The 26,367-nt window shown below is 50.4% G+C and overlaps 1 protein-coding gene across 1 annotated transcript in view; it reads right to left on the bottom strand.

Moving 5' to 3' along the window:
• Window positions 1-26,367, bottom strand: part of LOC103206172 (death associated protein) — an 85,471-nt gene that overhangs the window by 32,418 nt on the left and 26,686 nt on the right. The gene's annotated exons all lie outside the window — the stretch shown is intronic.

The raw sequence follows: 26,367 nt of genomic DNA, 5'->3' as shown, positions 1-26,367 counted from the left end.
CGACGAAAGAGGGGGAGGCCTTCAAGGATATGGATTGACACGGTGGCTGCGATGATGGGCTCAAGTATAGCAGGGATTGTGGGGCTGGTGCGGGATTGGGCAGTGTTTCGTTCTGCTGTGCATGGGGTCGCTATGGGTCGGAAACGACTTGATGGCACTTAACAACAACAACAGGTTCAGCTGTCTAGTAACTCATGGAACTCAACTAGAAGCTTGCGTCCCTAGTCCTGGGGCTGAGACGTGAGACTGGAGGAGACAGGGCTGGTTTCTATAAAATGGTGGCACCCTGGCCACAGGGAGTGGAGGGAAGAGCTGATTTCCATTGAGTCCAGCTAATCTTCTGCAGGTCGTGCACCTTACCCTTAGGGCCAGTGCCTGGGTTTCTGTGCTGGAGTTCTGGAAGCATCCCTGAGAGACTAACCCAGTGCAGTCAGCTCTCAGAGGCCACTTTTTCCTAACTAAAAGAAGCATACCAGACAACCCCTCAGGGGTGGGTAAATTGTAAGTGATTAGGAAGTTGCTGTAAATATGCAGTTAGTTCAATAATTCATAACAGTCTGAACAAGACTTATCAGGGTGGCAGGGCACTGCTGACTGACTGGTGGAGGCTGGCAGTCTGGGGAGTGGGCCAGTCGTTCCTGGGCACAGCAGCCTAAGAGGGTCCCAGGGAGGCTTCCCCTTGAATGGTGGGGACAGAAGGGGACTTGCTGTGTGATGTGTCTTCTCCACTTAGTGGCTTGACTGGTTGGTGTCTATGCTTCAAGAGGGCAGCAGTGGGTGGTGGGCAGGAATTTCAGCAGAGAGGTGACATCTCACCAGGTGGCAGAGCACTGGTTAGCATCTCCAGGGAGGGGACCTCACATCCTGACACTCCTCACATACGTGGGGAGTAAGCACCCAGGGTTTTCCATTGCAGCCTATGAGCCCTCTCCGGACCCCGGGGGCTGGGGCCGACTCACAGCCATTGCACGGGTGTCAGGGCAGACTTCTGCTGTGTGGGGCTTTTGATGGCCAATTTTTCAGGACTAGATCACAGGTCTCGTTCTGTCTGAGGTGCCTCGGGGTGGACTCACACCTCCAACCTTCCAGTTAGCAGCCGAGCGTGCTGTTTGCTCACCCAGGGGTCAGATAGGTTTCAGAAATCAGCGTTTTTCAGATACTGTAAAGGTGGTATCTGACGGAACTCATACATAAGGAACACCCTGAGAGGCGGGTGGTAGCACCCTACGCAAACCCATTAATTTCTCTGCAGCAAGATGTAGGAATCATCCACTCAGGGTGAAGGAGGCCCGTGCACAGCTCACATTGGTTCAAGTTTTGAGGAGCTCTGGTGGCCCAGTGGTTAAGGCATTGGGCTGCTAACCAGAACGTTGGTGGTTTAAACCCACCAGCCACCCCGCGGGAGAAAGATGAGGCAGTCTACTTTCATAAGACTGACAGCCTTGGGAACACTGTGCGGTAGCTCTATTCTGTCCTACTGAATCCATGCAGTGGGTTTGGTTTAAGTTTTCGTGCGAAGGCAGGAAAACGTGCAGTTTTCTGAGCCCTCTGCATGGTTCACTTGCCCTGTGGACATTGGACTACCTTCCAGTCAGACTGCCTGCCAGGCTTCCAGGGCCACCTGTCCCCATCCCTCCCACACCCAGGAAGAAGGAGATGTAGGAGCATCACTCCGGAAAGCCGCCAGGGGACAAACAGCACTTGCAGGCATTACTTTTTTTTTTTTTTTGCAGGGGTGTTGCCTGAGCTGAGGGAATCCAGTTACCTAATGGCCTTCCTGGTCCCTGGGGGACACAACAGTTTGTACTTGACCGATAAGTGAAAGACTAGTGGCTGGAACCCACCCAGTGGCATCATGGAGGAAGGCCCGGTGACCCGTTTCTGTAAAGACTACAGCCAACAAAAGCTGATGGGGCAGGTCTCCCTTGAACATAGGGGGCTGCCTTGAGCTAGAAATCAATTCAACCCCAGCGGGCTTGGTTTTCTTCTCTGGTTTCATGGGCTTCCAGAGGACACGGTGGGGGTCCTGATGCAGCTGCCTCTCCCACTAGCCTCCTCAGAGGGGCTGATCAGGCGGCCCCTCCCTTCCTCCCTGTATCCTGCCTCTCCTTCTGCAAACGTTTATTACCTACTTCCATGAACCATCGGGAGCTCTGGTAGCGTAGTGCCTAAGGCACTTGACTGCTTACCAGAGGGCTGGAGGTTCAGACCCACCAGCAACTCCTCGGAAGGAAGATGAGGCAATCTACTTCCATAGTGATACTGCCTCAGAAACCCAAGGAGGGGTCACTATGAGTCGGGTTCAACTCGAGGGCACATAACAACAACATGAACCATCACCACCCATCTGCCAGGTCTATTTCTTGCTGAAGGCTCTTATCATCACAGGGCAGCATGTGGTCTTGCTCTGGGTCATTCTCACTCTGGGAAACAGACTGGTGGAGCAGCCATCTTTTTTTAAAAAATTATTTTTATTGTGATTTAGGTGAAAGATACAGAGCAAACTGATTTTCCATACAGCAGTTCACACACACCTTGTCTCATGACATTGACTGCAAATTCCCACAATGTAATAGCTCTCTTCCCACTTCCTCTCTGTATTTACCTCTTCCCTGTGTCCTTCCCTCCCGTGCACTGCTGCCCCCTTAGCTGTCTCCCTGTGCAAACATTGCCCTTCTGTCCTCCCATGATTGATATCTCCAAAGAGTGTATCTACCTGATGTACATGTTCACCCCATATGCCTGTCTATTGTTGAGGTAGAAGCCACAGGAGTGAGTTCAGTTCTGGACCTGAAGGGTGGCTAGCGGCCATAGTTGCAGGGGTCTCACCAGACCAGCAAATCTGTTCTTTTTTTTTTTTTTTTTTTTTTATGATTTTGAATGTTGTTCCACATTGTTCTCCCATTCCAAGATCTTCGACATAGATCCCCTCTGAGTGGTTGATAGTGGTAGCCAGGCACCACCCAGTTCTGGTCTCATGGTCACACAGGCTGAGGATCGCATGGTGTACCAGTCCCTTGGACTAACCGATTCCATGCATCTTTGGTTTTCTTCATTATTCTTTGCTCTGGATGAGGAGAGACCAATCTAGACGGCTGCTTGGAAGCTTTTAAGATCCCAGTTGCTATTCACCAAAGCAGGATGTGGAACAATGTTTTTGTGTAGTATGTTATACCAGTTGAGCTTGATGTCCCCTGCAACCATGGTCCCAAGCCCCTAGGTCCAACTACTTGCTCCTTCTGGGTAGCTGGTGTGGCCAAGAAGCCACCACAACCTTGCCCCTTGTCAGCACCACTATACAGACTGACATTCTTATATCACATATATATCACATACAAATACACATGGAGGACATCACCTGCCAACAGTCTACCTGGTCATGGACCCACTCCTCCTGCCTAGACTCACCTGATTGTTCAGCCCATCCCCCCATCTGTCTAGCCATTGCTCTTGGGTTATGCAGAGCAGTGACCATCAGTTCTACACATCCATCTACAGAGAGTAAGATTGGACCTGTGCCTTTAGGCAAAACACTTGCCTTGGTAAGGCAGAATCAAATAAACACAACCGGGGAATTTCTACCAAATTGCCACCTTCCTCTGGGCCTTTCTGGAGCCACAAGACTACGGGCTGTCAGTCCCATCCAAGTTGTGTGTGGTATTTCCTGGTTGCAGAGCTCATTCACCTGTGGCCCCAGGCCGTCACTGCAGTGCTGTGGCAGGGAGCAGGGAGCTCAATGTTACGCACATGACCCAGCAGCTCAGACAAGAAGGGCCTTGGCTGCGGCAAGTTTCCTCAGGCATCTTCACAAGAGCCCCATCAGGTGAACTACTACTGTTATTTACTGTTTACAGATGGGGAGGCTGATGCTCAGAGAGGTCAAGTAATTTGCCAAGGTTGCACAGCTAGCAAGAGGGACAGTCAGGATCCAAACACGGAAGTCTACTGAAAATTAAGCTTCTCGACCGCCAAACATCAAAACACACTAAGGCTCGTTGTGGCTGTGGGACAAGTTTGGGAATTCACCCCAATGTTGCTTGGTATATAAGAAAGCCAGATAGAGACAGACAGGCAGACTCGTTAGGACAAACTCACTTTACAAACTGAGGACCAGGCATCTGGGAAACATTGTGCCAGGAGGACTTTCCTGTCATGGTTTGTTGTTGTTGTTGTTATATGCCGTCGAGTCAGCCCTGACTCATAGCGACCCCTCCTTGGGTTTCCGAGGCAGTATCACTATGGAAGTAGGATTGCCCAACCTTCCTTCCGAGGAGTGGCTGGTGGGTTTGAACCGCCAGCCTTCTGGTTAGCAGTCAAATGCCTTAGCCACTATGCTACCAGAGCTCCCATGGTTAATGGGACAAAAATCATGGCGAGATTTTTATCGAGGACATACTTTTACTAACTCACAAACATTCTGTCTCAGATTTCATATATGAACTTGCATCTAACTAAGCAGTCAGTGGATGCGTCCATGTAGAGATCAGGGTGGGGCAGAGCAAAGCTGGCGAGGCTCTGACTACTAAGAGGACGGTGGGCACCGGAACCTGCTATCCAGAAAGGACGCCGGACCTTCAGAAACAGTGTGATCTCGTCTTCCCCTGACCACAGAACTCTGACCACATGGCATCTCCCTCTTCATCTCGAGTCCCATACTTGTAGATGAAAGCGTTGGAGGCTAAGGACTAACACCCACCCAGAGAAGCTGGAGGCCAGCAATGGCTGTGCACAGGTCCGAGGCAGCTGCAGGCCAGGGTCAGACAGTAAGGAGGAGTGGGGTGTTCACATTTACACAGAGGAGTGAAGAGAAGAGGGATCAGACAGCGAGTAGGAGGAGTGGGGTGTTCACATTTAGACAGAGAGATGAGGAGAACAAGGAGCTGGAGGAGCCCAGCCCTCTGGTGCTGGTCCCCGACTCATGGTGACGCGCACACACGAGGACCCCCGGGGGCTCGCCGGCTGCTTTCTGGAAGCAGGCCCCCAGGCCTTTCCCCCTAGTCTTAGTCTGGAGCCTCTGCCGGAACCAGTTCAGCATCCCAGCAACACACAAGCCTCCAGCGACAGAGGCGGTGTTTGCATTTGAGCCACGCTGGCCGGGAACCGAGCCAGTCTCCCGCTTGAAAACTGAGACTCCTACCACTGAGGCACCACCGCCTGGAAGAGCAGACAGCAGGGGACCTGGGTCAGACCGAGGGCCACTGAGGGTTCAGCTGAGATCTGAAGGGGAACGCGGGTGGCAGAGGTTCTGGGACAGGCAAGTGCAGACGTGTGTGGGTGGGGGGGTCTGTTCTCAGCATTAGCCCAGTGCCCAACACTTGAACAACTTAGTCTCATGTGAAAGACACATTTCACAACGAGCGGCTGGATGCTAATCAAAGCAGGGGGAGGGGGCGGGAGGTAAACTATACCGGGTACACAGCTGAGTGTTTGCCTCACTCACCAACCTGTCCACATTCAGGTGAGTTCCCCTCGAATGACCCCAGTGTGATGCCCCCTCTTTGCCTCCATACCATCCCTAACACAGAGGGCTCCAGCTTGGTACACAGGGCACTACGCCAAAGGGGTTCCCTGGGCGAGACACCCAAGGATGCTGCTGCCACTGCATCTAGCAGACAGGTTTTCAAACGAATGCACAGCTTTGAGCACAAAAACAACTTGGGAGTGGCACATGAAACCAAACTATGATCTTAAAGAGGAAAAATGTGATTTTAAATTCTCAGATCTTCTCCACCCTGGAATTACTTCAGAGATTTTTTATCAAATAGCTCTCACACTTTATGACCATGGGCCATGACAAAAGCTTGGAGCACTTTACCCCGTGGCCCAGTACACACACCTACACACACACACACACACACGTATGCACACACACACGCATGTACATCCATGTACGCATGCACATATGCACATATACCCATATATGCATACACACATACACCCACAGATGCATGTACACATGTACACATGCACATATGCCCATGCATACATGGGCACATGCATGTACACCCATGCATGCGTACACCACCCCCACATACATATGCATATGTACCCATGCATGCATGCACTCATATACCCCCACACATGTGCATGTACACCCATGCATGCACACTTACACCCATACACACACATACATGAACATATACACCCATATGTGCACATATACTTATGCGCACATGCGCATATACCCTGTGCACATGCAAGAGTGAACATATACCCACACACGCATACATACACCCGTGGATGCACACATACACCAATGCCCTGTGCACATACACACGCACCCACGCATGCGTGCACACACTTGCATATACACCCATGCATGCATGCACACACATGCATACACACATGCATATACACTCACACACACATGTGCATACACACCCACACATGGGCATATACACCCATGCATGCATGCAAACACATGTATACACAGCCATGCAAGCACACACACATATACATCCATCCATACATGCACACACATGCATGTACACCTACACATGCATGCACACACATGTGTGTGCATCTACACACGTATGAACATCTGCACACACATCTACACATGTATACACAAACGCATATACACCCATGCATGCACACACATCTAAAATAAACAATTCTGACTCTTACTGCCTGGGATGCACACTAATATTTTCTGTTGATCCTGCTCCATTTTCTGAAAATACTGCTCTCTACCCAGTAAGCAGGCTTCCCTATCCACAACCGGTCACAACCTATGGTTCAAAAAACACAGTTAACTCTGAGGAAACACATTCCTCAATGTGAAATGTTCACAAGCTTTCATTTTTCTAATTATAAACAACACATGAAAGTCACTGCATGGTTATGCAGGTAAACTCTTTCACAGTGGGTCAGTTAGAAACCTGGAGTTTGCAGAAAAACAGAGATGGTTCTTATCTCTGTAATATGCTGTCCAACTTGTAAAACGAACCAGAGAGCAGGGCTTTGACCTGGTTCGTTTGGGCCCAACCCCCACTGAGAATTCACCTTACCATCACATATACAGTGAATGAGAACCGCCCGTGAGGAGCCCATTAAGACACAGACTCTCATTCCATGTCTCGGACGCGGAAAGGCAAGTTCTCAGCAGGGGTCGAACCCAAACGAACTGGCGTAACCCCAACGAACCGGCGTAAGCCCTGCCAGACACACAGATCACAGTACAATGGTTTCTATTTGTTATCAGGAAAATGACTTTTCTAACAGAGTAAAACCTTGTTCAGGTGGATTTTGCTGGTTTGAAGTTCACGTTCATTGGGAGGAAGGCTGGGCAACAGTCAATGGAGACAGAATGGCAGGAGGAATATTAAAACTCCTTAAGAAAATGAGGTGTCTAGGAGAAACCCAAGACGCTGTATAATGAAAATTTATATACAGATAATTGAGGTGTGCTATAAATAATTCCTACTTAGGCATTAAATCATCTTTCCTCTATGAGGAAATTTCCTAGGCAACAATCAAATAGACACATCTGAGTTATGATATGATCATAAAAGTGGCACACTATGTATCTTCATGAATTTTAAAAACTTTATCAGACTAACGTTGACCATAATTATAACAAACTGGTGAAGTCCTACTGCATGAGTATACAATCTAGAAATATTTTTAAGTTTTCTATTCAGAACATGTGGATACACTCCCACAATAAAGCAGGCAAGGTCCCTGGACTGAAGACTAAGTGCAAGTGCAGTTCCACACAATGCCACCACTGTCGCCTGAGGACAGCGCTTGGGGCAGCACAAACCGCCAGCTGGAGCACGCGGTGCTGACCGAGCGGCTGGAGGCCCGAGTCCACCCAGAGCCACCTCAGGAGAAGGCCTGCTGACTGACGAACCAGACATCAACCACTGAGAACCCCTGGCACCCACGGGGTCGCCATGGGTCAGGGCCGACTCACCTGCAACTGGTAACCAGCAGGAAGTGTGCACAGGGTGTGAGACCCAAACATAACACACGCCCAGGACCAGGAAACTAAGGTGACACGCCAACTACAGCTCACGATATCCCACCTCACTGCCCACAGTGTGTTTGTGACTTCCTGCTGCACTGTACGCAGGGCTGCGTTGTGGTCAATGCTGGGCTGAACGAGGTGGTGTGGCCTCCTCCAGGGCAAGGTCTCTGGGCCCTTCTGTGAGCGGAGGTCATGGGAACTCCAGAGAGGCCAGGCTGGAGGCCAACGTGCCCCCCCCCCCCAAGAGCGTTCTTCAGGACTCGCGTACCAGACGGCCCACTTTGAGAAACACCGCAGCCGGAATCAGCCCGCATCCCAGGAGGGAGTGGAAAGCAGCTAATGCAAAACAAGCTGACATGAGCCCCCGGAACATGTTCCAAGGGAGCTCCGTGGAGCAGTGGTCACAGCATCCGGCTGCTAACCACAAGGTCGGTGGTTTAAACCTGCAGGATATAGATGAGGCTGGCTGCTTCTGTAAAGATATACAGCCTCGGAGACCCTATAGGGGAGTTCCACTCTGTCCTCTAGGACAGCTATCCATTGGAATTGAGTGCGTTTGGTTCCGGGTGATGAGTCCCAGGTGACTTTCCAATTCAGTGAAGCAAGGTTGTCTCCTTTTCTTTCCTTCTTTCAGGTAGGGGTTCAAAGCCATCTCCCCACCTGCAGCATCAACAGCGATTCCCATGGGGGGGGGACCTTGCTGAAGTGCACATTCTCAGGCTTCACCCCGAAACCGCTCAACCAGAAACCCAGGCTGGGGCCCCTGCCACCTGAGCAGTCACCTGCCCCAGGTAATCATGATGCCTGTTTGCACCTGGTGCTCTAGGGTCCAGGGAGGCAGTCCTGGGGCTTCAGTTATCTCCACCTTCGGAAACAAAGGGAAGACAATCACTTCCTCACACTGAGCCATGAAGACAAACTAGGAAACACTTAATCTGCAGTTAAAAAAAAAAGCCATATAAAAATCCCACCCCTCTCTCTCTGCAGCGGGATAGTAAAAGCCAGTCACCACGACAACCCTGACCAGCACTTACTATTCAATCCCACAAGCAGCCTATGAAAAACTGTTATGGTCCCACCCACAAGAAAGAAACAGGCTCAGAGAGTCGCAGTCACCTGCCCAAAGCCACAGAGCAACCCTGGCAGAGCGGGGTTTCTGATCCTGTGCTCACGTCACATGTCCAACTTCTCCAGGGAAACGGGCATCCACAGCGACACCAGGAGGCTGAACATGGAAATGTCATGGAAGGATGCCACGGGGGGGAGAGCAGGAGGCTGTGCTTTGGGGTGACGGATGCGTCCAGGCCTGGGAGGAGCCCTGGTGGCACGACGGCTAGGTGCTGGGCTGCTAACCAAAAGGCTGGTGGTTTGACCCCGTCCAGGGCGCCGCAGGAGAAAGACCTGGTGATCTGCTAGCACACAGATCACAACCTAGAAAATCTAGGGGCAGCTGTGCTCTGTCCCAAGGCCACTGAGAGCTGCCAGTCAATTCTACAGCACCCAGCAGCAACAACGTTCCAGGAACGGAGTCAAAGAGAGGGCGGGACCACCCCCCGGCCCCAGCATGGGGACACACAGAGCGTGGGGAATGTGGCCTGCTAACGGGTGGCAACTTCCTCACATGACCAGGATCTGTAGCATCTTCTGTGATGATGGGGACCAGCCAGGCGAGACATGTCCTGCAGCCCCAGCACAGCTGAGGCACCTGCTCTTGAGCCTGGCCTGCTTCGAGGTGTGGGGTGGCCAGTGCCTCCAGCAAGGGGCTGCACGTTGCCCAAAGGAGGGTACCAAGCCACGCAAGGGCCACGCCATGCTGAACCCCCCCGCCCACGTCTGTACTCCAGCCCGTCTCATTTCAGAGGACCACACAGGACAACCAAAGACAGGGACACCTGCCTGCACCTTTGGGGCTGGCCCCACGCTCAGCACTGGAGCCTGCATCTGTTCCTGCCTACTCTGTGAAGGGACACTAAATTACTGAGGCCAACTTCAGCGCACATGGCCTTGAGTCACGCAGGGCTCCACAGAGGCTCAGGAGAGGTGCCGGAGGGGCTGTGGCCAGGTGGAGGAGGGGGAGCTCCAGCACTTCAGGGGTCGTCCAGACAGCCAGCAGGGCCTGGGTGTCCTCGGGCTCACAGAGCAACCATGGCAGGGAGCTGGAGAGTGACTGTCATCACAGGAGGAGAGAACGGACTTCACAGAGCAGCCAGGAAATGAGTCGAGGCAGCCTGGCCCTGCGGCCTGTCTCTGACCTCTTGCTTATGGGTGCTGAGAACCCTCCGGCTAGCCCTCGAGGTGCCCCCGGCGTGTGTGTCCCTGCGGGAATGGCCTTACATGAATCCACTGTCACTGGGGGGGGGGGGTTTAAGAAGTAAGACGATGAGAGATCAGGAACCGGGCAGGGGTGCTGCTTTGGGACAATCTGCGGTGTCTTGGGCACCCACATGACATGCCCAGCAGGCAACTAGAAACTGCAGTCTGAACCCAGGGTGTGGTGAGGGCTAGAGGGACAAGAAAAATGACTTATCTGCAGACTTATCTCGCTGTCAGCCAGTTGGCCCTGACTCACGGTGACCTCACGGACAAAGGAACAAAATGCTGCCCCGGCCCATGCCAGCCTCATCTCAGCTGGGGTCAGACAACTGTGACTCATGGGGTCTCCGCTGGCTGCTCTTCAGCAATAGATCCCCAGTCCTCGCTGCCTAGTCTGTCTCCATCTGGAAGCTCCACTGAAACTCGCTTTGCGTCACAGCCACAGCCACTGACATTGGCGGGGGCCGTGAGTGAGCCGCATAGGCTGGGAATCAAAGCCATGCCTCCTGCAGGGAAGGCAAGAAGTCCGCCTTGGATGCACAGTATTGAAAGCTGTGTGCTGTGTGCTGAAATGAGACTGCCCTGGGAATATGTTGAGTGAGGAGAAAACAGAGCTGATAAAAGAACACTAAAGGCTCCCACTGCAACACGAGTGGATGTAAAACTTGACCTCTTAAGATAACTGAGACTGTCAAACATGAAATTAATCCTGCCACGATCCCAATTTCCAGGCTTTTAATGAGGGAGAGCAAAGGGCTATGGACAGCCTTCTGTTCATCACAGCAGAAATTAAGGCAAGTAGAACCAAGAGTCAGCACAGCCCAGAAGTACCTGGAGGCCCCCAGCTGAATGGCGGGCCAGCCTTTTACCCAGCTGCGGGCCTGACGCTCTCACCTTCAATGGCAATGGTTAGAAGTTCACCTCCCAATCTAATCTAAAGTACAAAATACTTATACAAAAAGCCCACTGCTGCAAGAAGCCAAGAGACCTACATAAATAGAAGAGCGTTATCATGCACATGGAAAGACTTAACTTTTTAAAAATGTCAATACTATGGCATGATCTATAGATACAACATAATCCCTATCCAGATCCCATCAACATTCTTTGAAGAGATGGAAAAATCAATCACCAACTTTACATGGAAAAGAAAGAGACCCCAGCTGAGCAAAACACTACTGAAGAAGAGCACACTCCCTGCCTGATGCCCAAGCCACGGTAGTCAAACCAGCCTGGTACTGCACACCACCAGTCAGAGACAATGGATCAAAATAGGGAAGGCAGAAGTGAATCCACCCACCCACAGGCAGATGATCTTCCACAAAGGGCCAGAATCCATTAAATGGAGAACAGACGGTCTCTTTAACGAATGGTGCTGGCAAAACTGCATACCCATTTTCAAGAAAAAGAAACAAGATCCATACCTCACACCATATACCAAAATTGACTCAAGATGATCAATGGCCTAAATGTAAAACTTAAAATGACAAAAACCATCAAAGAAAAAACAGGGGTAAACTTAAGAGCCAAAAATAGACTATCACATGTAACAAAAAATACACTAAAAGTAGAGGATAAAGTAGACGATTGGGTCCTACTAAGAAGTAAATACTTAAGCGTGTCAAAAGACTTCTCCAAAAGAGAACCTATATATGGGGAACAATATTTGGAAATGACATATCTGATAAGGGACTAAGTTCTAAAATGTATAGAAAACTGCAGCCCCTCAGCAACAGCAACAACAAAAAGATAAACAACTGAATTAAAAAGTGGGCAGAGGACATGAACAGTCACTTTACTAAAGAAGACACTCAGGTGGCCAACAAACACATGAAATGCTGCCGATCATTAGCCATCAGAGAGATGCAAATCAAAACAGCAATGAGAAAGCATCTCAACCCAGCACTAACAGCAAAGTTCAACAAGACAGAAAACAACAAATGCTAGAGAGGGTGTTGAGAGACTGGAACTTTTACACATTGTTCATGGGACTGTCATATGGTACAATCACTATGGAAAACCACACAGTGCTTCCTTAAAAAGTTGGAAATAGAAGTATCATTTGATTGCTGAATCCCACTAAACCAAACCAAACCCACTTCCATCCAGTTCATTCCGACTTACAGTGACCCATTAGGGCAGAGAACTGCACCATAGGGTTTCCCGGGCTGAAAATCTTTATGGAAGCAGACTGCCTAACCTTTCTCCTGTGCAGTGGCTGGTAAGTTTGAACCGTGACTTTTTGGTTAGCAGCTGAATTCTTTAACCACTATGCCACCAGGGCTCCTTCCACTACTAGTTATCTATCTTAGACAAATAAGAGCCATGACACAAACAGTATTATGGACAACCATGTTCATCACAGTATTATTCACAATAGCAAAGAGATGGAAACAACTTAAGTGCCCATCAATGGATGAATGGATAAACAAGCTATGATACATCCACACAATGGAAAACTATGCAACATTTAAGAATAATGAAGAATCCATGACACATCTCATCATGTGGATGAACCTGAATGACATTATGCCGTGTGAAATAAATGTCAGTCACAAAAGGACAAATACTGTATGTGTCTACTATTATAAGAAGCTGAGGAAAAGTTTACACACTGAAGGAAACATTGTTTGATGGTTACCAGGTATAGAAGGGGAGGAAAGGAAAATCGCTAACTAGATAATAAACTAAAAAAAACCCAAACTCACTGCCATCGAGTCAATTCTGACTTGTGGTGACCTCCATTGGGTTTCCGAGGTGGTAAATCTTTATGAAAGTAGATTGCCCTATCTTCCTTCGGCAGCTGCTGGGTTTGAACCACCAACCTTCTGGTTAACAGGGCCCCTTGACCTTAGGCACTATGCCACCAGCACTCCTAACCAGATAATAGACACTAGGTAACAGATGAAAAGAAAGGCAACAGATAAGAAGGGGGCTGTCTTGGTTCCCCAGTGCTGCTGTAACAGAAACACCACGAGCAGATGGCTTAACAAACAGGGGTTTATTCTCTTACAGCGTAGGGGGACAGAAGTCCAAATCCAGAGTGCCGATTCTAGGGGCTGGGTGAGGCTCCCTGACGTTGGGCTTCAGCTCTGCCTCCTGCTCCAGGCCCACTGTTGTTGTTGTTGTTGTGTGCCTTCGAGTCAGCCCTGACTCATAGCGACCCCTCCTTGGGTTTCCGAGGCAGTATCACTACGGAAGTAGGATTGCCCAAGCTTCCTTCCGAGGAGTGGCTGGTGGGTTTGAACCGCCAGCCTTCTGGTTAGCAGTCAAGTGCCTTAGGCACTATGCTACCAGGCCCACTAGTGGTATCAAAATACCACTATGGCAAAGGAGTCACAGAGAGGTGCACGAGGGTTACAGGAAACAAAGGTAAGTACTTCCACATACACAATCCTGCAGTGTCATTAGCAATCTATGAGTAGATACGCAGGCAGTCACGCAAGCTGAGCAGGTCTGGGAAGGGGAATGGGACTACACCCATGAATACACATGGGTTTGGCAGAGGATATCTCTACACAAATAAATGTACATGCTGTAAATACATTCATGTATACAGTAGAGCAATCACGGGGCAAGGGCATGAAAACTGCTTAGCCAGAACCAGACACCTTGAGGGAATGAGTCACTGGGCTTGGAAGCTTAGGCCATGGCCTCAGGGGCCAGCTACGCCAGCTGGCCTAACACAGGTGACAAAGACAATGTTCTATATCCTCCTGTGGTGGCAGTCACTGGGGTTTTAAAAGCTTGCCAATGGCCATCTACCATGCACCTATCGGTCTCTCCCCACCCCAAGCAGAGAAGAGTGAAGAAACTCAAAGACACCAGGGACAATTAGTCCAAAGGACACAGACTTCAGCCTCCACGACCCTGACACCAGAAGTAGATGGTGCCCGACTACCACTGCTGACCGCTCTGCAAGGGATCACATTGGACGTCCAAGCCAGAGTGGGAAAGACATGTGGAACAAAACAAAACAAAAATCACAGAAAAGACCAAGCTTACTGGTATGACAGAGACTGGTGGAACGTCCGAGACTATGGCCCCAACCACCCTTCAGGCCTGGAACTGAACCCCTGCAGCTCAACTTTAGTCAAACAAGAGCCAGGACCTTAAGGTGAACAGTAACAGCAGGGAGGCAGCCTTCCTCAGGACAAGCTACCACTCGAGATCGAAAGGGCAGCATTTGCCCCAGGAGAAAGTCAAGAAGGCAGGAAGGGTTAGAAAGAAGGGGGAATGGAAAGGAGGGAGTGGGAAGTGTGTGGTTACTGCAATGAACATCATGACATAAAATGTGTACGAGCTGTGGGATGGGAAACCTATGTGCTCTGTAAACTTTCACCCAAATCTCAATAAAAAGTTAAAAAAGAATAAAAAAAAAAAGAAGTTCACCTCCCAGAACCAGGAGCTCCGTGACTCTGTTCATTGTGACAGACCAGCTTCTGACAGCTGTGCTAGGGACAGAGCCATGCTCTAATGGGGGTGGTGTGATCGAAGCCCAGTTGGCTCAAGAAAGCGCCATGCTTACAGGACTCTCACAGCAGAGTCCCTACATGGTGTAGATGGTTAAAGCTCTCAGCTGCTACCTGAAAGGATGGAAGTTCAAGTCCAGCAGAGGTGACACAGGACAAGGGTGGTAATACACCGTCGAGAAGTCAGCCACCGTAACCCAGGTAGGCTCAGGAGTGAGGGCAGGAGCACATGCAGAAACCCGTACCAACGTCCACTGCAGCACTATTCCCAGCAGCCAAACGGTGGAAACAACAGCGCGTCCGTCAGCAGGTGGAAGGGTCAGCACAGTGTGGGCTACACACACACGATGGAGTACTCCTCGACCTTAAGGAGAAATGGAGTCCCAGGACAGGCACAACGTGGCGACCCTCGGAAACATCAGGCCGAGCACAGTAAGCCGGTGACAGAGGAACAAATACTGTAAGATCTGTCACATGACATAAGCAAACACGCAGCAACTAAAGGTTCTCAGGGGTTACCGAGGAGTAAGGAAGGAGAAAGGGGCTCCTGCTTGGGGGGCAGTGAGTTTATGTTGATGGCGGTGGGATGATTCGGAAAGGACGCGAGAACAGCTGCACAGCAGGACAGTGTCATCGGTGTCATGAGCCACGCACGGAGGGACTGTTGACACGGCCTCTGTTGTGTTACCTGTGTTTTACACACACACACACTCACACACACAGATGGAGCCCAGTTCCATTCTGACACACACAGGGCTGCTATGAGTCAGAACCGACTGGATGGTCAGTGGTTTATAATGAATGCCTCCCAAGCTGTGCTCTGGGGGACGGACTTGACCTTTGCACGTGTTGACATGGTGTGATAGCTCATACCTGCGGCCTTCCTCTTCTGACATTTGAAGTCTTCCGAACACCTCCCGCCCCTCCTCCTCTGTTTCTACCTGGTATTTCTCACCGTCCTGTTCTCTAGGGTTTATGCCCTGTCTCCTGTGGGGACCATAGCCTTCCTCTCAGGACAAAGCACCTGTCTTGTGCTCCCCCCCCCACCAGTCCGGGAGCAGGTCCTCAAGAACAGGAGAGTCACTGACCTGTTTACACTGTAGACGGGACTCAGGACTAGAGTTAGTTTCTCATTTGAAGACGACTTAAGCATCTACAGCTTAAGTCCTGCAGGAGTATGAAGAATTGGGACCCACAGTCCCATCCTCAAAGACAAGATGACCACAGTGAGAGCAGCACACGGCTGGGCAGGGACGTAAGGACCCAGAGAGAGGACTAAGGAGAGAGGCATGGAGAGGTGAAGCAAGGACCCAGATGGGAGACATCTCCATGGGCTTGTGTGGGGCCTTGAAGGAGTGGTCCAACTCAGCCAAGTGGAGAGGGAGGGCGGATGGGAGGGCGGCAATGTGAAGGGGCCAGCAGGAATAGACATCCTGTGTCCTGATCAAGGAGTGGACACTGGCCTGCCCAGGTCCTGGATTCCTGGGAGAGGTTGCAAGTCAGCTCTGTGAGGAAGGTGGAATGAAGGGCCTTTAATGACAGGTTACAGGGAGAATGGGCCCCTCACCACCACGGCTCAGTGGAGCATTCTGGACCAGGGCGGGGTAATCCCCACCACTCTATAAATCAGCCTGGAAGTCGTGGTTGGGAAAGCCCTTAGCTTTGTAGCTTCTGTTAACTTAACTACAAAATGAAGGTGTTGTATGCATTAGTGGTTCTCAGTTTCTCGCTAGTAACTGAATCCCTTTTCAGACACACAATCTCAACAGAACCCCAAAATATAGAACGGCCCTAAGTGTGTCTGCTCTTGTTGAAGTGGAAGGAAGGGCTAAAGTGGACCCCAGGCACCTGCTGAAGGTCGAGGGCTCTGTGGGGCACATGCTCTCCAGGACCTTTCCAGGCAGTTCTTTCCCAGGGAGTGAGGTTATCGAGTGGGTGGGTAAGGTGAGCCACCTGGGATCTCAGAAAGATAACCCAATACTGGAATCTAAGCTAAACTGCACTGGGGGAGAAAGAGACAGGAGACCAGCACAAGGTCCCAGCAACAAACCAAGTCTGGGGTGGTGGCAGCTGGGACACGTGCTTTGAGTTAGGTCCAGAACGGCAGCAGGGCCATGTGGAGCACAAACAGGGGACCCGATGACTCTGGGGTCCGAGCCCAGGTGAGCTGAGGAGGCGGGAAGCTGGGGCAGAAGAGCACGACTGGTGACCGACATTCACGAAGGGCTGCGTCTCGTGCCAAGTTAGCGCTGCTTCCCCGTGGCGGGCTATTTTCACACCAATCTCATGCCAAAGGCAGCAGGCCGCAAAGATGCGACTGAAGCCCCAACTCTTCTCCCCCAAAGCCCGTGCTCTCTGCACCCCATCCCATGGCAGAGGCTGAGGAAGAGCTGGACGCCCCAGAGGACGCCGGCTTGAGGCATCCTGGGGAGACGGTGATGCTGCAACTGAGACAGGACAAGGCACACCTGCTCCAAAGCCCAGCGCCAGCGAACACTCACTGGGTGAGGGAAAACGCACACGAAAGGGGCGGCGAGTCAGGACTGGCACCAACCCCGACGTGTCACTTCATCTAAGCCGCAGGCCTTTCCCACGCTGAAGGTACAGGCAGAGTTTAGAACCACGAGAATTACACCGAAATCCTGACCTTTCCAAAGATGTCTTATGTGAGGGAGAAGTACAGCAAACCTGACGTACAGGTTGAGACACAAATGTTTTGACATACAGGGCCCAACAAGGTACGGGATGAGGCTTCCTGAACTTGGGGTCCATGATCCCCATGAGGTCCACAAACAGAACTCTGGGCGCCCAAGAACTAGGCTGGGGGACAAAGAGTGACATCTTTATTTCCGCTCCCCTCTGACTGACACTCAGCATCTCCTCCTGTGACGCAGGCAGCAGCCCCAGGTGCGTCAGCAACACCTGCGACTTTTCACTCATAGAAACCACAGGGTGTCCACCTCCTGACATCCTGAGATGTCATTTACATCAGTCACTCCTGCAAAAGGGCAGTGACTAGATCACTAGAGAAAACAAACAGGTCACCATATAAACTACGTATCTCATACTTCATTAGCAGGAAAACCTGTATTACGGGGCAACAAAATCAAAATGGGGAAAAGTAAAGGAAAACATTGAAACTGATTTGGAAAATGAGTTTCTTTTTCAGAGGAGCGGTGATGGGAGAATGGAGACGTTCAGGGCACTGCCTGGGCTCTGACATCACTGAGTTTCCACTTAGAAGGGTGTTGTCACACCTCATACTATGCGGTGTTTGTGAAGTAAGAGGAATGGTGGCCAAATCAGGAACATTGATGAGGGGTGCAGACAGTTACGGCCCTTGGCTACTAACTGGAAGGGTGGAGGTTCAAGTCCATCCCGAGGCACCTTGGAAGAAAGACCTGGCAATCTGATTCTGAAAAAGCAACCACTGGACACCCTCCAGCATGCAACTGCACCGACACACACGGGGTTGCCATGGTACGGGACAACTCCACGGCGCGGGATGGTAAATCGGGAAGGAGAGGAAGTTCCCAGTCCGCCCACTGCTAACACCCCCGTGTCCCCATCGAAGCCTTGAAGCACGCCCAGGTGGCTGGAGCCGTGGAGCAGTGCCTGGCTATGCTGCTCCCCTGTTCCCACGGGGGAGATCAAGAGGTTCCTGCAGCAAGGAGCCCAGGCAGCCGGCAGTGTCCTGTGGGTCACCGCCAGGCAGAGTGTGTGAGGACTCAGCACAACAGCTGCCAGGTCAGTCACTTCTGGACAGACAGCACCACTGGATGTCAACTCACAGGGCACACCTGAGGAAGAAGCGGGAAACAAACACTAAGAGGAATCTGCAGCCTGGGTGGGGACCCAGTGGGTGCTTTCAGGTCTCCAGGGAGACGGGCACTGGTTCTGCTCGGCCGGGAAGGAAACAGGCGGTGTCACGTCTTGTTCATCTTCCGTGTCGCTGCCCACGTAACTCATCGCGGAATGCTAACAGGGAATCGGCACCGGGTATTTGTCACTCTCTGTCCACGTCAGCTGTCACATGTAACGATTAATCTGAAAATCCCAAAGCGGACCTGACGGGAAGCCTCGTGGCGACACAGCTCGCGGGGTGAGCAGAGAGGAACCTGGTGCTGTTTCCCCAGCACCTGATGCACGCGGCAGGGCGCTTCCGCCCACTCAGCTCACTGCTGCACCGCCTCCCACACTGAGGCCTGTGGCCGATCTCGGCAAGCATGGTGGTACGGCAGCCCTGGTGGCACAGTGGTTAAGCACTCGGCTGCCAACCAAAAGATCAGTAGCTTGAACCCACCAGCCGCTCCGTGGGAGACAGATGAGGCAGTCAGCTTCCGTAAAGACTGACAGCCCTGGAAACCCTATGGAGCAGTTCTACTCTGTCCTCTAGGGGCGCTGTCAGTTGGAATCCACTCTGACAGTGGGTTTGGTTTGGCCTTTGCTTTTGTAAAGATTGACAGCCCTGGAAACCCTATGTGGCAGTTCCATTCTCTCCTCTAGGGGCGCTGTGAGTCGAAATCCACTCAATGGCAGTGGGTCTGGTGGCTTTGCATTGTGTTCCAGGGCTGCTGGCAGGTCGTTTATAGTTCTTGGGGGGGCTAAGAGGTATCACAGATTGGACTGTGTCCCCAGAAGGGTGCGCTGCATCCTAAGCCCTGTGCCTGGGAGTGTGACTCTGTTTTGGGACCCAGATGTCACCTTGTTAACAGGGTCACATTGGAGCATGGTGCGTCCTGCCCCTCACCCCTTCTGAGTGGCACCTACAGAAGAGAACAGACGTGGAGACAGTCACACGGGGGTAGATGTCACATAAAGATGCAGCTACGAGCAGCAACACCAAGGGCGTCCATGGCCCCAGAAGCTGGGAAAAAGGCATGGACAGCTCCTCTCAGGACCCTCGGAGGAATCACCGGGACCCTGAACCAGACTTGAGCCTCCAGAACCCTGAGACCTGCATTGTGTTCTCTGAAGTGCTGGTGTTTTGTACGGCAGCCCGAGAAAGCCAGGCAGGCAGACTGAGAACAAGTGCCACCCATGGACGGTCACCGGGACTCACGAGGCGGCCTGAGCCGTGAAGTCGTGTGAGCGAGAAAATCCATCTCACTGACAGAAATGCTGATTCATAATGAACTTTCCAGAACACACCCCCAGGATGGAAGCGCCCTTTGAAGTTCAGACGCCAGTCTCTCTCCCCGCCCCCCAGGCCCCTACCCAAAGCAGCAGCTAACTTCACACTTGTTTGCTTCGGCACACGGAGCACTCTGGCTGCCACGCCCCCCCCAGCCCCAGCTGCCCTAGCGATGTGCCAATCACCCCAGGGAGCAGACGACCTCGCGTGATGACCCTGGCACGCAGAGCAGTGCCCTGATCGCACCAGCACCATCAGAATCCTGCGATTCTTCTTGAAATTCCTGGGCCCTGCCATCCTCTGAGGTCTGCAGTCAGGAGGGGCTGCAGCACCCACCAAGCACCAATCACGGAGCCGCACAGCCAGACACCCGGTGCTCAACGTACCGAGAAACACCCTTCATATGTCTTGCTGTTTCTGGCCACTGCAGCCAGAAAGTCCCTGCATTAGAAGGGACAGCTGTCTCAGAGCTGTGTCTCTGAATGAAATGTCAATGCAGAGAGGTACAGATGGACCTCCACGCCAACCCTGCCACGGCACCCCTGCCGCCACGGGCTCTTCCAAACCCAGCCAGCAGCTTGTGCAACTAAATAAGCAAACCTACAGGCCACGGGGAACAGTACGTCTGACAAATTCTTAAGCTGGCAAGAGAAGTTATTGTTTTAACCCATAAGATCTGGAAAAACAGGGTTAAAAATGTTCAAACTCATGGAAATTAATTTCAAATCTCTCTCCTCTCGACACACACATGCACACACAGAGGGAGAAACACAGGTTGCTGTTATGGGCCGTCACCGTTGGACCCTGACTCGTGCCACCCCACGTGGAATGGAATGGAATGTTGCCCATCCTGGGCCATCGCTGTGATTGGCTGGGGATTGGACCACTGGGATCATAGGGTTTTCATTGGCTGACTTTTGGAAGTAGATCACCAGGCCTTTCTTCCTGGTCTGTCTTAGTCTGGAAGCCCCACTGCAGCCTGTTCAGCATCACACAGCAACACGCAAGCCTCCACTGACAGGCAGGTGATGGCCACGTGTGATGTGCAGTGCCTGGGAATCGAACCCCGGTCCCCGGCATGGAAGGCAGGAACCAACTCCTAAACCACCCCTGCCCCAGTAAGTGATGCAGGTGTACAGACATGTATCTATTATCGACACGCATGCACATAGGTAATTGGATTCACACAAGGTCACTCAGCCAACTGCTGCCACAGCTGGGCCAATACAAGTCTCCTGGAGCCTTTCACATCCCCCAGGGGCCTCCTAAGAACAATTCAGTGGCCACACAATGTTGGAAACAATACTTAGCTCCTCTCAGTCATCCTAGTAAGACCCCGAGTAAGCTCATCTCTGTGGGAGCCCTGAGAAGGAGGAGGGGAAGGGCATGTGCCGACAATTATTAAGAATAGCCAGGCAGAAAAAAAACCCACCGTGTCTGAGCACTTTTACTACAGAACATGACAGCGTGCTACGCTCACTGATGACCACACGCATTGCACATTTTGTACTGTACATAAACCAAACCAAACTCACTGCCGTCGAGTCAATTAGACTCATAGCAACCCCTCCTTGGGTTTTCCTGGCGCTATCTCTAGGGAAGTAGATTGCCCAGCCTTCCTTCTGAGGAGTGGCTGGTGGGTTTGAAACATCAGCCTTCTGATTAGCACTATACAATTTTGCTGAAGGTAATTAAAAAATAATTCTCATAGAGAACTGCCAGAAATTCAAGCTAGATTCAGAAGAGGACTTGGAATAAAGGATATCATTGCTGATGTCACTGGATCTTGGCTGAAAGCAGAGAATACTGGAAAGATGTCTACCTGTGGTTTACTGACTGTGCAAAGACATCTGACTGTGTGGACCATAACAAATTATGGATAACATTGCAAAGAATAGGAATTCCTGAACACTTAATTGTGCTCATGAGGAACCTGTTACATAGACCAGGAGGCTCCTGTTCGAACAGAACAAGGGGACACTGCATGGTTTAAAATCAGGAAGGTAGTACGTCAGGGTTGTATCCTTTCACCATACTTATTCAATCCATATACTGAGCAAATAATCTGAGAGGCTGGGCTATATGAAGAAGAACGCAGTATCAGGATTGGGGGGAGACTCATTAACAATCTGTGATATGCAGACAACCCAACCTTGCTTGCTGAAAGTGAAGATGACTTGAAGCACTTACTGACAGAGATCAAAGACTACAGCCTTCAGCATACATTACACCTCAACATAAAGAAAACAAACATGCTCACTGCTGGGCCAATCAGCAGCATCAGGATAAGCAGAGAAAAGACTGAAGTCGTCAGAGAATTTGTTTTACTTGGATCCACAATCAATGTCCATGGAAGCAGCAGGCAAGCAGTGAAAGGACACACTGCACTAGACAATCTGCTGCAAAATGACCTCTAAAGTATTAAAAAGCCAAGATGTCACTTTAAAGACTAAGGTGCACCTGACCCAAGCCATGGCGTTTTCAATCACCTCATATGCATGTGAGAGCTGGACAACGAACAAGGAAGACCAAGGAAAAATTGATGCCTTTGACTTATGATGTTGGCAAAGAATCCTGAATATACATGGACTGCCAGAAAAACGAACAGATGTCTCTCGGAAGAAATGCAGCTGGAATCTCCCTGGAAGTGTGGATGGCGAGACTTGTCCTTCAGGCAAGTAATCAGAGGGACCACCAGCCGTTCCTCAGAAGGAAGATCAGACAATCTACTTCCGTAGTGACACCGCCTTGGAAACCCCAAGAGGGGTTGCTCTGACTAGGATCCGACTGGGCTGCAGTGAGTTTGGTTTTCTGGTTTAGTGCCTGGAGAAGGCTATGATGCTTGGTAGAGGGTCAGCTAAAAAGGGGACGCCCCTCAATGACATGGACTGACACAGGGGCTGCAATGATGGCTCAAGCACGGCAGGGCTTTAGAGGACTGTGAGGACGCGCAGAACCGGGTTATGCTCTGGTATACTCAGCGTCGCTACGAGTAGGAGCCAACAGCTGGGACCTGAGGAGCCCAGCACTCCTTCCGTTGCCTCACGATTTCCTACCCAGGATTCCTGGGACCTGTTTCAGGCAGACAAAGGCAGTCTGTGTCTCAGGGACGAGAAGGACCTAAACTGACTTCACAGACATACCGTGGGTCCAGGGTGAAAAAGAGAAAGACTGCTGAGATGAGCCAAGAGGCTGGCCTGAGTCGGGTCACAGTCCAGAGCCTTTCTGGCTCTGTGTGTCCCCTGAGGAACGCAGACTGAGTGACTTGTCCTTAACACAGCCTGGGCTTTCCCTGCCTCCTAGCCTGGGAATGAAGACCTTATGTGCACAAACCGCCCAGCTCTGATGAACCCAGGGAGGCACCCACCGGAATGCAAAGCCTCCCCTAGGAGGAAGAGGCAGGGGGCTGACAGATGCTTACTGGCCCTCCCTGTCCCCCTTCTGGTTCCCCTTCCGGCTGAGCCGGGGCTCAAGAAGGCATTTCCCGGAGAAAAGGCCCAAGGCTCGGCTTTGCCAAGGGTGAGAAAGGCCCGCAAATGCTACTATCTGTGCTCATGTTGGAATCCAGGGCAAAGCGAAAACAAACCCTTCCACTTTGTTGGTAGTGCTCTGGGCCCGTGTGGCCCCACCCGTCCCATTTAAGTTCTTTTCCCAGAACTAACTGAACAGCAGTGAGTCACAGCTTTCATCCTGACGCCACGTTTACTTCCTTTTACTTGTACTTTTCTGGTCTCGTGTCCTGTGTGTGTAGCTGCCTATAGGATGCTCTGCACCCAGCTCCACGTGCTTAGGCTCACCACAGCAGGCTGGCCCAGCTCCCAAGGGGACGGTGGCATCTCTGGTCCCTGGCACCTGCCACAGAGATCTGAGGCTGAATTATTCCCCTCAAGTAAGGGGGCACCTCTGTAGAAGCCATGTCACTGCAGCTACCTCCATACAGCGCCAGGGTCTTATAGAACCACACAGCTGGAGGTGGCAACCATGGTGGAAGGGAAGTCACCCCATTATGGACTGAATAGTACCCCCCAAAGTTATATTCAAGCTGTACCCCTGCTACCTGTGAAGGTGCCCTGCTGGGAAATAGGGTCTGTGAAGGTACTCAGACACCATTCCACCTTAATTGAAACTTACAGCTTCATTGTACTACACACACACACACACACACACACTGCTCTACCTTAACAGATGCACACCGCTCCACCTTAACAGACACACACTGTTCCACCTTAAGAGGCACACATGGCTCCACCTTAATAGACACACACTGCTCCACTTTCACAGGCACTCACATACTGCTCCATCTTAATGGAGCCCAGAGCAAACAGTACCCAGTGACACATCCTGGGGATGAAGACACTGAGCTGAGTCTGAAAACTCAAAGCAGAACTTCAGGCTGTCTTGTCAGGAACTTGCTCCAACTCTCTGGGAAAGATGCCTTGTGGCAGCTTTGGCCAAGTTTACTTTACTTTTCTGTGGACACCAGAACGTGAACTTTCATTCTCGATTTCTTTATAAAGAATTTTGTTTACTAATATTTACTTCTGGGTGAAATGTCTGCTGAGGTCTTTTCTAATCCACTGGGTTAAATGTTTGTATCATCACTCTGTCTGTAGGACTTTCCCACTCCATGGGCAGTTGGTACCAGGTTTTTAATTATCCTGGTGACTCTCAAAAACATGAGTGCAACTGGAGATCCATTTGTAGAAAAATGAAACAAGATCTGTACCTCACACCATACACAAAAACTAACTCCAGATGGGTCAAAGACTTAAATGTGAAACCTTATATAAAGTTCAAGGAAAAACTAGGGGCAAATTTAGAGGCCCAAATATATAGCATAAATAGACTATCAAACATAACCCAAAGTGCACAAACAGCAGAACAGAAACTAGATGAATACCAAAAAAACCAAACTCACTGCCAACGAGTCGGATCTGACTCATAGCGACCCTTCCTTGGGTTTCCAAGATGGTATCACTATGGAAGTACAGTGCCCAACCTTCCTTCTGAGGAGTGGCTGGTGGGTTTGAACCACCAGCTTTCTAGATAGCAGTCAAATGCCTTAGGCACTATGCCACCAGAGCTCCTAAGAGAGGAATGAGACCTTCTAAAAATTAAATTTGTATGTTTCCAAAGACTTCTCCAAAAGAATAAAAAGAGAACCTACAGTTTTGGGGGAAAAAAATATTTGACAACAATATATCTGAGAAATGACTTATTGCTATAATTTATAGAAAACTCCAATACTTCAACAATAAAAAGACAAATAATCCAATAAAAAAGGGCAGAGGACATGAATAGACACTTCACTGAAGAGGATATTCAGGTGGCCAATAAACATGAAGTAATGCTCACAATCATTAGCCATTAGAGAGATGCAAATCAAAACAACAGTGAGATACCATCTTGCCCCAGCACTAGTAGCAAAGTTCAACAAGACAGAAAATAACAAATGCTGGCAAGGATGTGGTGAGATAGGGACTCTCATACACTGCTGGTGGCAGTGTATGATACAACCACTGTGGAAAGTAGTATGGTAATTCCTTAAAAAGTTAGAATTAGAAATACCATTTGACCAAGCAATTTCATTACCAGGTATATATCCTAAAGAAGTGAGAGCCAGGACAAGAACACATATATGCACACCCATAGGGGCTCTGGTAGCATAGTGACTAAGGCACTTGACTGCTAACCAGAAGGCTGGTGGTTCAAACCCACCAGCCACTCCTTGGAAGGAAGATTGGGCAATCTACTTCCGTAGCGATACTGCCTCGGCAAACCCAAGGGGGGGGGGTTTTATGAGTTGGGTCTGACTCTATGGCACATAACAAAAACAACAACATGCACACCCACGTTCATCAGAGCACTACTTATAATAGCCAAAAGATGGAAATAACCTATGTGCCCATCAACAGAAGAATGGATACCCAACCTATGGTACATACACACAATGGAATACTATGCAACCCTAAAGAATAACACAGAGTCAGCAAAACACCACATAATGTGGATGAACTTGGAGGACATTATGCTGGGTGAAATAAGTCAATCACAGAAGGACAAATATTGTATTAGTATATTATTGTAAAAAGTCAAGGAAAGGTTTACATATGGAAGGAAACTTTCTTTGTTGGTTACTGGGGTGGGAGGGGAGGGGAAGGAACACTGTTAGATAGGTAGAGACAAGTACTGATTTGGGTGAAGAGAAGGGCAATGTACCAAGTGTCACTGAGGAAGAGGAAGACAGAGAGAGGTGCATGGGAGGTATAGAAAACAAAGGTGAATCCTTTTGCACATACAGTACTGTGTTGTCAGTGAAGGCAAACATTGATCTATGGGTAGACAGATGGGTGAACGGGCTGAATGATTAGGTATGGCTATGCAGAAGGGAGTGAGCCCATGACCATGTATAGTGTTGGCAGACAATATTGCTACAAGCATATTTGTATGTTCAAAAAACAGCAAATTTGTATGTT

The sequence above is a fragment of the Orycteropus afer genome, unplaced genomic scaffold (assembly GCF_000298275.1).
Source record: "Orycteropus afer afer isolate SDZICR_OR568_19922 unplaced genomic scaffold, OryAfe1.0 scaffold00303, whole genome shotgun sequence".
Taxonomy (NCBI): domain Eukaryota; kingdom Metazoa; phylum Chordata; class Mammalia; order Tubulidentata; family Orycteropodidae; genus Orycteropus; species Orycteropus afer.
Note: the sequence above shows the minus strand (reverse complement) of the source record. Positions and strands in the feature narration are given on the sequence as shown.